The sequence below is a fragment of the Dendrobates tinctorius genome, unplaced genomic scaffold (genome assembly GCF_039654945.1).
Source record: "Dendrobates tinctorius isolate UK_male_01 unplaced genomic scaffold, ASM3965494v1 ptg000085l, whole genome shotgun sequence".
In the NCBI taxonomy this organism is placed as follows: domain Eukaryota; kingdom Metazoa; phylum Chordata; class Amphibia; order Anura; family Dendrobatidae; genus Dendrobates; species Dendrobates tinctorius.
This window is the reverse complement of record NW_027361753.1, coordinates 2,937,387-2,950,239: the sequence shown is the minus strand read 5'-3', so window position 1 is coordinate 2,950,239 and position 12,853 is coordinate 2,937,387. Positions and strand designations below refer to the sequence as shown.

Genomic DNA, 12,853 nt, shown 5'->3' with positions numbered 1-12,853 from the left:
CAGCAGCATACACCCATGGTCTCTGTGTCCCCCAATAAGGCGAACGAGAAATAGATCTTTCTGATAGGGGTGCGTGACTCCCTCTTAATCCTACTCCTGACCCATGTGCGCAGTTCGGACCATAGAACATTTCAGAGCAATATGTACATTAGAGTTGTCCACTCTCCCTCCCTATTTTGTTATTAATCTAAGTTCTGGTTATAAGTTAATAAATTTAATAAAAAAGTGGTAATAATGAAAAGAGATTTAGTGCAATCTGTTGTTCTCCATTTTGCATGGTCCTGTTATTTATTCATTTGCTTTGTAGGTTTTGGTAGTGCTGTCAAAAATCTCAGCTGGCGGGATGTGAGCAAAGTTTTTTTTATTTAAATACCAATTATATCCTCAGTTTAGAGGGGGATGATGGTGCCAGTCTAAGGATCTAGTTAGGACGACAATGTCAGGGTATAAGGCCATAGTCAAAAGGCTCACACTAAACGATCCCTGAATATCGGGCACATCCATAGCCTTATTACTGCTCCTTGAAACATGACCACACTCTATGGAGAGTCATTGAAAAAAAATGAGGAAACACAGACTAAAAACATTTTACCTGATAAATATCATAAAACATAAAAGTAAAAATCTGATGTATTTTATATAATAATAGTTAATAATACACAAACTAATACTATAAATTAATATTACTAACTAATTCTGCTCGAACATTTACACCTCGGAAGGAAAGTGTTGGACACAAAAGGTAATAAGTGTTTGTAGTATAAGGTCCGGCCACCGGCTAGTATCTGTATATGGACGGAATTTTATCAGTTAACAAAACACATAGTTAAGTTTGATAAATGAGAAAAAAATATAAGTAAACCTAGAAGTTTTTTACATTTATTTATTTTAATTAATAACGAGTGATTGCACGCCCTTTGGACGGGCACTGGGATTACGAACCACGCAATGGGGTGTTACCACGCATCAGACTGACCTCACAATGGGGTGTAACCACGCATCAGACTGACCTCACAATGGGGTGTAACCACGCACCAGACTGGTGTATGTGCAGACTAACAGAAAACATAAATACCTGGTGTACCTCTCCTGCCACTCCTACCTTGTGTAGGAAAAAGCTCTGTGGTGAATACTGTTCAGGTAGAGCTATTCGATAATGCTATCCATGAAGAAAGTGCACGGGTAGAGCTATCCCATAGCTCTATTCCTAAAGGAAATGAACGGGTAGAGCTATCCGATAGCGCTATCCTCAATGTTCCTGAGCGTAAGCTATTTCACATGGTTGAGCGCACTTGGGATCTGCCCCCAAGGCCCTGCCCATGCCCAATGTTTGGTCCGTAGACCGCGGCTAGGAGTTAGTCCCGCTTTTGTGTCCAGCAGTGATGGTGGATCTGCTGGTCTTCAGGGCGCTGGATGCTTAGCTTTGCCGTCTTTCAGATGGTTCTAGGGCAACAGTGACAACAAGCAAATACTCGAGCAGCCCTGGATAATCCGCGCCGGCAGGATGATAAGATCCGGCGGAAGATGGAACCTATGAGAAGAGAAATAAATATAATGTAAGTGATGGGACTCCATATGACATGAATCTACTGTGCGGTCACTGTTGTCGGACGTCAGAGGAATCTCATCACATAGAGGTCAGGGATCATCGTCAGCCATCATACATGTGATGATCCCATTACTGACAGATGACATCTGCTCCACATGAATGATTCTCACTGACATCACACAACATGGAGCTGATTCTCACACTTACCTCGTCTCTTTTTCCCCTTTTTTCCATTTTCTGATTTTTCTTCTTTACATGACATGGACATACCCGATTGTGGGGATGAGGATGGCAAGATGCTAATAGTGTCATCTCTATCAGATACAGGGACAGATTCTTTTTGCCTGTTTCGAAGAAGAAAAATATGTAAATCAGAAGAATACGCAGTATAAAAGGGATTGTCTCACTAGAAGAACATGGACTAATGGGCCTAATAGGATGAATGACTGCCCCATAGTGGGGAAGATCTTCTGCTCAAAACTAACTTTTATAGAGCAGAGTGGAAAACAACTACCAAGAATGTCTGGCATGTTATACTATATCTCTTCTATAGTGACAGCAGCACTAAAAATGCATAACCATCCACAATTATGGGCTTTTATAACCTGCAGTTTCTAAGACCGAATGCACAATGACCTCTCACCATGGGATGGTGGATGTTGCATTTGATATTATGGTATTTATGTCCTATATTTGGTGTTGTGCACATATATCAGCCTAGAGCTCATATTTATCACCTCATAATCTACTCACATTTCTGAGATATGTGTGCTGGACTCTTGGGTACAATCTGGAGAAGACTTGGCATTCTCATTAATCTTCATCTGGGTAACGGTGGTACAGAGCTACATGTGGAAGCAATAAGATATGAAATAAATGTATGTCTACCTTCATAGGTCTTTTTTTATACAGATTTCAGATTTATTAACACATACTTACTTTAGAAAGCCTTTCAGAAGATGATGTAAAATTTTTTAAGTGAAGGCTCTCATTGTCCTCACTTGTGTCCTTCTCATCCTCTGAGACCAGATGTTTTTCCATATTAGAATGGTCTGCAAGACATAGGTAATGAAATGTTATTAGAGGTTGTCAGTATACCACAGTCACCATTTATTAATGGGAACCAATTGTCACAAAATAAGGAAGACGAGACAAACAAACACAGTCTAGATGACGTCTCCTTCTACTTACTTATAAACAAGTTGGTGTCCACATCTGACGCAAGCTGAGGAATGTACACCGGCTTTTGACTTAGAAGGGTATCAAAGTCTAAGTCACTAAGAAATGGATGACCCTTGATCTCAAAAGCTCCTCCTGGATAAAGGAAAACAAAAGTGTTGCGGACATTGTCAGAGACAGCTTTATATCTGAACAGTTTATCTAAGTTTGAACTAATTACACAACTGAGCAGACATGTAGGAAATGGAATGAAAATCTTAGCAATGAGAACTATAAATGGAGAAGCTGATAGAGAAGTAATGATCCTCATGGACATGAGTGATATATCCTCGGTGTAACAAGGGAATATTGATATTATTGTATCTGTTACCTGTCCCAAGTCTATCCACAGGATTTGTTCTGAGCAGCTGCATGATGAGGTCCCGAGCATCGGGTGGAGGACTGTAATGACGATCCCAAACCATATTTCCTGTTATATAGAAAATTACAGAACATAAAACCTCTTTACTGAACTGTAAGATAAAGCAAAGGAAGTAACTAAACCAAGATAGCCAGTAAAAGCAATGATCAGATTATTTTACTTACCAGTGACCACATTTCCATAAAACTCAGATAGGGAAGCCCCATCAAATGGTCCAAATCCCATGAAAAATTCATTTAATATGATGCCCATTGACCACCAGTCAGCAGGTCTTCCATAAGCTTTCTTCAGTATGACCTCAGGGGCTTTGTAATAAGGGGAGCCACACTCCTGGAAACCAAGAGAAAATAGAGATGAGAATCGATGGACCTTTTATTATGACAAGTTCTTGACATAAAAACAGAATTACAGAAGATAAAATATCAGTGGAGAAGCTCTCCAAAAATGAAGAACGTAGGGAAGAGAAAATAGAGTTATGAGATTTGTACAGAACAAGCTAAGTTCCTGTAGGTAATGCTGACCTCCTCGTCCAGGAACTCTCTGGAGATGTCCTCTGCTGATTGCTTATAGGTGTTGGTGTTTGGTATCATAACACCAAGTTTTGAAAGTCGAAAGTTGGTAACTTTAATATGTCCTGCAGATGTTATCAGGAGGCTGTGAAAGAGAAGATGATTTTTTAGCTTCATAGACCGTGAGATAATAAAGGATAACTTTCTCCCTTTGATATACTACAGGTATGCACTTACTTCTCCGGCCTCAGGTCTCTGTGCACCACACCGTAACTATGCAGATATTCCACAGCAAGGACAGCTTCTGCAAAATACAAGCGGGCCAACGGGACGGAGAAAGGACCTCTGGTGCTTAGAAGGGTCGCACAGTCTCCACCTATAGAAGAAAGGAAATATGAGCGGTGAGGGGTTTATACAGCAGATCACCATGATGTATAAAGAGAAGTGAACGGAAACATTGGGGCAGGAGACAAAATATAAAGATATAATGTGCAGAATATTAGTCTGAGGTCATGATGAAATTGTCCTCCAAGTAACTAATGACATAAAGTGATGTCACATCTGATCTACAGCTGGAGATACTGATGTTCTCAGTGTGGACAGACAGGTAGATCACGCACATCAATGACTTTCTGAGCATCTAGGTAATAGATAACCTATAGTAAATGCTCTGTGGGGATGTAACGACCACGGGGACAAGTCTTATTGATATGAGAGGTGACAAGATGTCAGCAGAAATAAGCTGAATATTACACAGTGTATGTGTCCTACCTCCTACATGCTCCATGACCATACACAGGTGAGATCTAGTAGGGAAGGAGCAGAGCATGGAGACCACAAAGGGACAATCTGCGAAGGTTAGGATGTCTCTCTCGATAAAGGCGCTTTCCATTTTATTAGAAGTAGTCAGGCTCCGCTTGGCCATTTTCTTCATAGCGAAGATCTGTTGTGATTCTTTATGGCGCACTAAGTAGATGGCCCTGGAGAGAAGGAGAATCCATGGATTATAATGAAGCCTTATTATCAGTCTGTATATAGAAGTCATTACAGGATCTTTTATACTAGTAATGTTTAATAGCAGCAGTCCGGCCATCACTAGAAATCCACATCTAGAAATCCATGAAATAACACTCCATAGATGATGGGAGGTCTGCACCACGCCACGTCTGCCCTCACCAGGTCACATTACAGATGAGAGAATCTGCTGAAATTCATCTTGGGCAGATTCGCTATAACCGACCAGTAGATACGATTCAGTAAAAATAAAAATTGGTGAAAATGTAAAGTGCTCCAATTGTGGTAAGAAGATGGGTATTAGGCTTTCTCCACAGCCCAAGGCAGAATAAATGGAGGGGCGGGAAGAAGTTAAAATTGAATTACACATTACACCCACTTGTCCTCGACCCTTCCCGGTCCATCACTGCAGTCCGCCGTCCTCTGTGCCAGTCTTTGGTTGTTCTCCCTTCTGCTGCTGAGGCCGGTGATCGGACTCACATGGTCATGGTGGAGGGTGAGGGTGCAGATGTCATTGGCCTCAGTATCGTTTCACCCCTCACGTGACTGTGTGCAGCCAATCACTGTTACCAGCTTCATAATGGGGCCCCGAAAAATTCAAAGATCGGCGTAGAGGATGGTGAAGCTGTGGTGGATGCGGCAGCATAAGAACAGAGGAGGTCTAGGACCGGGGAGTGTAATGTATTCTATCATCCCTTTCCTTACAGGCTGATTGGTTACAGATCAGTTCGCTCAGCTGTATATAACGGAGCTGAATAGTGGCCTGGAGATGTGGACTGTGGTGTGGACTCCGATCGTTTCCCTATGATAACACTGATTGGCAGAGCACAGAGGCAGAAGCATTGTCATAGGGAACCCTGAGAAATGGGGAATATGGGAATAGAAGTCTCACCCAAAATCTCCGCTGCTGATCAGTTTGATGGTTTCATAGTCGCTCATACCCGGCTCTCCTGCCGGGATCAATGATCTGATTAAGTCCTAGAAAAGAATAAGAAATAATACTAAGATCTAGAAGCTGAAAACAATAATACTAAAGCAGAAACCATAATATTATAGATAATCAACGCCATGACCCTGTGAATATAATGCGTGCAACATTTCAAGGACACGCCATAAATACTAACCACGACAACAACGAAAGAAGGGGGAGTGATAGTCCGGAAGAAAATTGTCACAATTTATATAGAAAATACACATAAAATAACAAGTCCAGATTCACTCCCCAGCTGATTTACCCTGATCTGATGTATGGGACGATACGAGCCGACGCTCCGCAGACACGGATGTAATATAATGGGGTATCCACTATATATCGGTATCATTGTAAAGTGATGGATAATGCACGAGATCACACAGAGTAGAATTTGTGGGGAATCTGTCAGCACTGCAGGTTTGTGCTATGTAATCTGGGAAAATTTATGTTATAGGGGCAGAGACCCGGATTCCAGTGATGTGTTACTTAGTAGGCATTGTGCTGTTGTTTTCGTTAAATCAGTGTTAGATCAGCAGGAGATTATCCCTAGGAATGTGTGTCTCATGCTCTGAAAACCCACCACCACTGAATAGCAGCTTTCTGCCTATGCACAGTGTACACAGAAAGCTGCCAATCAGTGGTGTGGGTGGCGTTCTACAAGGCTGCAGCAAAGAAGACAGGGATATTATCACATCTGCAGCCCCCAGTAAAGTAAGTTATATGTCACTGGAATCAGGGTCTCTGTCCCTACATTATGCTACGGCATAAACCTGGTGACAGATTCCATCTAATATAAATGCTATTCTCTAACACCATAGTGTCATCTCCACTTAGAACAGAGCCGTCCCATGGTTATATGGGGGATAATACTGGACGGGTCACTCTCACCCCATGATCTGGTGATACACAGACACCCGCTATATCTCTATGATACTTACACCGGCGGATTCTTGGATCTCCGGGATCTTGCAGATTCCACTGTCGGGATTCGCCAGCGCTGATGGTACTAAAATAATGATAAAGTGATGAGGAAATAAAATCTATTAGTCGATATCAATCCTACATACATAATAGCGCAATATAAGGGAGAAATGACAAGATGTCTGTAAATGGGATTAATACTCGTTATATGGGGAGTCTAAGTATGAGAGCGTACGACGCATCAACAGATACAAGTAATGTAAATGGTGGCGGACCCCCAATCACCACATAAATGAGGAGCCCCCCACCCTCACTGCACATGTGAGTGATGGGAAGAGAGCTGAAGCATAGCAGCCATATGTAAATGATCCTGGAAGTGCACTGGGGGCGTGTCACTGCACACGGATTCCTTCTTCCACGCCCCCAGTGCACTTCTATCCTGATTTGCATATGGCTTCTACCTTACATATCTCTTCACTGGCACATTGGATTTCAGCAAACAAATCCTTTTTAGTAGGGGGGACGTCCTACACCGTCATCCCACCACTCCTGCATGTTACATGTGCTTCCAGGTTCCCATTCCATGGAGTAGAGAGTGAATCTGCCATTCTTCCCTGCTCTGTGGAATCTCTGGAGATTCCCTGTAGAAGGTTGTGTGATCGGCTCACCTGTAATCAGATCGCTGCTCTGCACCGGCTGACTCCTATTAGGGTCAGGGGTTTCCGGGGTCACATTTTCCCCATGTTCGTCATCGCCTTCCGGTGTTTCCTAATAGATATAATATAGATCATTAATATGTGGAAGATTTCACTAAATCCCCAAATACATCAATCAGGAGGACTAAACCAACATTTGCCTATCCCAGACATACACACATGCATACAGTGTACACTGTAGGACTGTGGGGCTGGATTATATTCTAAGGGGGGCTACATTATGTTCCATTTGGGGCTATCTTATACTCTATGAGGGTCTACATTATATTCTGTGATGGGGTTGCATTATAACGTATGAGGGGCTACACTATATTCTATGGGGGGCAGCGTTATATACTATGAGGGGGGCTACATTATGTTCTATGGGGGGCAGCGTTATATACTATGAGGGGGGTTACAATATATTTTGTGGGGGGCTGCATTATACCCTATGAGGGGCTACACTATATTATATTGGGGTTACATTATATTCTATGAGGGGGCTGCATTATACTATATGAGGGCTGCATTATCTTCTATGAGGGGGCTACCCCAACCCTTGCTACATAATTAAGATGTGTGCTCCAGTTAGACGTTACTTACCGGGCGTTCCGACGAGAGGTCCGGAACTTCTAGTGCACACAGGAATTTTTCAGCCAGTTCTTTAATAAAAGCCAAATCTCCATATTGAGATCTTTTTTCAGCCTATAAAGAAGAAAAGAAACAAAAAAGATAAATGTGAGCTGAGAGGCGGCTATTGTACGTGTCATCTGCTCCTCCCCGCAGAGACACCGACTCCATCCAGTATTTGGGGACTCGTCGTGCTTTATATTGGAGGAAAGAAGAAGCTTCTCTCCCACCATTATTATCTAGGATGAGAGAGGAGTTTTGTGCGGAGCGACCGCCATTTACCTGGTGCAGTAATGTCCTGATGTTGTGACAGAAATCCGTCAGATACTCTGACGTTAGTTGATGTTGTCGGTTTTTGGTCAGGCAATCCTTTACTAGCTGCACCACCAGCCGGTGAGTGAAGCAGAGGACGCCATCGGGTGGTAGAAGCACAATGTTGGGGTGATGGAAGATAAGAATCTCCAATAGTGCTTGTACCTGAAAATCCTTCAGACGTAATCCAGCCATAGTGAAAAATTGCAAATGCTCTCAGTCACTATAGAACCATAAATGGCACCGGTGACCCTGCGTACATTCTAGAAGTAGGGACCGAGCTGTGATGTCACAATGACCAAGAATCATCTGTGATGTCATAATGACCGAGCATCAGCAGTGATGTCATAATGACCGAGCATCACCAGTGGTGTCATCACGGAATCTTGTGATGGAATCTTCACACACCGGCTCTGCTCAAATAGATGCTGCCTGGCAATATTTTTCTCATGCTGAATATATGCTTTGTTGTGTTTTTACCTACGGTTTTTATCATTCAATATGCTGCAAAACTCCTGAGAGACTTGACAAACCGCTGCTTTAAAAAAAAACGCTGAGATTTCAGAAATCCTATTGTGTAGGCTGCGGCGTCTGGAGCATACTTTTCTGGCACGCCGAAAGGTTCGGTTAGCACTTGAGCATGCTTAGCTGACACCTTATCCGAGCGCGCTCGCTCATCACTAATCCTCAGTCATAGGAATGGAAATACTGGATAGATTTTTACCTCACGGGTCTTTTTTTCTCCGTAGAACATTTAACTCATTGGTTGCAGAGTTTACTATTAACAACTGTGACAAATATTAAAGAAGTAATCATCAATGACCCAAGTAATAAATCATTAAAAATCATGACATCGTTAACATTAATCTTTGTGTCTTTGGATATTTCCATCCGTTACTTATATTGTGAAATGCCCTTCTTTTATGTCCCCATGTAGGCACAATGTATGAAGTAAATGAAAGAGAAGGCAGGAAATATAGATATATGGACACTATTTGTAAAAAAAGCTTTCATTTCTATATATGTATAGGAGCTTCTCACAGAATTACATCATCAAAAAGCGACTGACATTAGAGTCCTGACCGCGTCTGGTGACATACGGCTTCTCACCTTGTAACTTCCATACTGAACCCATCCGCAACAACGTTCCACCCCGTTTTTAAATAAAAACACTACAATTTAAATTCTTTGGATGAATTTTGGCCACAGCGGCCAAGTTTATTATCAAACAGTAACATATAACCATGAACATACATACAATCGGTATGTAAATCTGAGGGGAGGGTTCTTGGAGCTAAAAGATCTGGCTTAATATATATGGCAAACAAATGAACCTCAACCACCATTTTACCCTCAGCCGTCCATCACCAGCTTGAGGGCACCATACATCCTGTTCCGGGAAGACTAACCACCAAAAGCTCCCGGGGTGAAACCCCGTCCAGAGCTCATACCCAAATGCCAGATCTACCCCACACAATTTCAAACTGCCTGGAATTGACTTACAATTCCTTCCCCTGACCAATCAGCATCAACTCCAAGAACCCCACCCCCCGCCAACCACGAGCAGCCCTGACCACCTCAGCCCGTGTGTGCCCCAATGCCACCAATGCTCTCTCAATTCCTTCCTGCAAAGCCAAACCCCAAAAATCAATACAAATCACGTTTAAGTGAACCCCATCCTCCAACCAGAGATTTTAAACCCCGATTCCAATTCAAAATGCCTGACGCTCAAACCCCCATTCCTGGCTACAAAACTCAATACTGCCCTATTTAATTTTACCCTGGCCCTATTAATCCCCTTTAAAACATCTAGCCGCCCTCCATTTTTATCTAGGTACAATATCCAACCACACGGTAAACACTCCAGGAAAAGATGTCCACAGCCGTGGAAAATCAAAACGCATGTCCCTAGTTCCCTAACAGGCCTAACCCCCAAATCATTCCCAGCTATATGCATAACAGGAACACTGGGTGATCTATCCAAACAAGTAGCTCTGCAAAACTCGGATAGGACCCTACTCCAAACCGTTCCTCTAAAAACGCAACCATCGAATCGCCACCTGCTCCCTACTAAAAACCAGTTGCCTACGGTCTGGCCTTACGTCAGCCCACAGCGCCCCCTAATGCATGAACGAATGTCCAAAGATCCAGACTAACAAGGGGTCACCACCTGAAAAAATACATAACAAGCAAGTTCAATAGAGTTGAGCGAAACGGGTCGAAAAATTTCAAAAGTCGACGACTTTTAGTAAAGTCGGGCTTCATGAAACGAAACCCGACCCTAGGGTGAGGTCGGCCACGAGCTCGGCGACTTTAGCGCCAAAGTCGCGTTTCAAAAGTTTGTTTTCCGCCCTTTTTCAGCCAATCAGGAACCACGGACACTGTGGGCAACGTGATGACATAGGCAGGGGTCACCACCATCTTTGAGAAGGGCATGCAAGTGATTGGCTTGCTTTGGGGGGCGTCACAGGGGGTATTAAAGGGCGTGCACGCCGACCGCCATGTTACTCATGCTGATCTCAGAATAGGGAGAGCTGCTGCTGCTGATTCTGTAGGGAGAGCGTTAGGCAGGGAAGAAGACACCAAAAACTGCTTCTGCTGCTAGCGATTTTGCCTGTACAACACACCAGTCACTGTGTGTGCAGTGCAAGTGGAGGCTATATTTTGCTGGATCAGCTATGTTGGTTGTTAGGCTGCCTTATAAGGCTTCCTGATAGCTGCATTGCTGTTTTCCCACTGCTCTGCAAACTGCTTTTTTAAAAGCAATCCAAATTTTTTTTTGTCCTGGTGAGGTACTGAGCGTGCATTTTTTCACACCATACAGCGGTGCACGCTCCTCTCTCAGTACCGTGTAACGGCTGTTATCACAGCCACAGTGAAGCTATCTGTGTGTCACTCTGTAAGAATAAGTCAAGGACATGTTCCGTTCTTACAGACCTCCACCTTCTAGTTTTGTCTGCTTTTCAAACAGTTAAGTATATTTGCTGTTTGATCACATTCAAAACTATAGAGAGACAGCGTGTGTCAGTCCGTATACTTAAAAAACACGGAGCTTGACAATTTTACGGACACCGGACAGCGGTGTACGTGCACGCTCCTCTCTCAGTACCGTGTAACGGCTGTTATCACGGCCACAGTGAAGCTATCTGTGTGTCGCTCTGTAAGGATAAGTCGACATGTTCCGTTCTTACAGACCTACACTCTAGGGAGATTCCTATTCCGCCCAATTCTATATACACCTTGTAGTTTGTCATACACTAGCCAATTTCTGCCTGTGACATAGCGGTGTGATATTCACTGGGCCTCACACAATCCAACAGTGTCCACAAGTGTGTTCAGAAATTCTACATCTCCCCTGTCCTATAGTGACTTTTTTCACACCTGCAACATTGAGCCTGTGACATAGCAGTGTGATATTAACTGGGCCTCACACAACAGTGTCCACAAGTGTGTTCAGAAATTTTACATCTCCCCTGTCCTATAGTGATATTTTTCACACCTGCGACATTGAGGCTGTGACATAGCGGTGTGATATTAACTGGGCCTCAAACAACCCAACAGTGTCCACAAGTGTGTTCAGAAATTCTACATCTCCCCTGTCCTATAGTGACATTTTTCACACCTGCGACATTGAGCCTGTGACATAGCGGTGTGATATTAACTGGGCCTCACACAATCCAACAGTGTCCACAAGTGTGTTCATAAATTCTACATCTCCCCTGTCTTATAGTGACATTTTTCACACCTACGACATTGAGCCTGTGACATAGCGGTGTGATATTAACTGGGCCTCACACAACAGTGTCCACAAGTGTGTTCAGATTTTGGAATAAATTCTTGGACTTTTGTGCGCTACCAGATAAATTCACCAATCCAATATTTAAGAGAAAGATTAATCCATTTATTTCCCAACGCGGTTCGAAATGTGTACCATTTCTTCTTCAGGGGTGACATATATGATCAAACAGAACTGTCACAGATTATATACAGCATGATTTCAAAAAACGGCGCCAAGAAGCAGCGCCAAAAAGGTCACATGTCATCTGGTGCAAATGTCAGGGTTCAAAGTATCACAGTTGAACTAATGTATTACTTAATCTCAATTCATTAAAAACACAATATTTTTATTATTTCATAGATAAAAAGAAAAAAAGGGAAAAGAAAAGAAGAAATAAGAAAACTGAAAAACACGGAATATATATAAAAAACGAACTCTTGACACCTGAAAAAATGGCAAAAAAGTGTATCATAGTACTCTGAACCACGGTCAGGTCGTACCTGACAAAGAAAGAAGAAAAGGACTTATAGAAAAAAGATAAAAAATATATGTATATAAAAATAAAAAAGTTATTGATTAAAATTTATATGACAATAAAAGAAACCTTCTCTTTTTAAAATGTGTATGAATCAACAATTTAGTCAATAAAAATGTAAAAAATAATGCGATCGATTGTAAAAAACTCACACGTCACTTAAGAGGGAGACATTGATTTCATTCACAAATGCTCAGAGTATCTGATGGTAAATGGACAGAGACACCGACTGTGAAGGGCTTGCGCAGCGCTCGATGGAAAAACCAGGATCGCTACCCGCGATGTCCCAGCACAAAGGGCGAGAGAAATGAAGAAGGAAGGAAGAGAGAGACCGCTC

The 12,853-nt window shown here is 42.6% G+C and overlaps 1 long non-coding RNA gene across 1 annotated transcript in view; it reads left to right on the top strand.

The window, feature by feature from the left end:
- LOC141097546 (uncharacterized) overlaps positions 1 to 12,518 on the top strand; it is a 37,070-nt gene extending 24,552 nt beyond the window's left edge. Inside the window, exons 2-3 of the long non-coding RNA XR_012233994.1 lie at positions 3,884 to 4,059; positions 12,342 to 12,518. This is a non-coding gene — a long non-coding RNA (uncharacterized lncRNA). The remainder of the gene's footprint in view (positions 1 to 3,883; positions 4,060 to 12,341) is intronic.
- Positions 12,519 to 12,853: the final 335 nt, after the last annotated feature.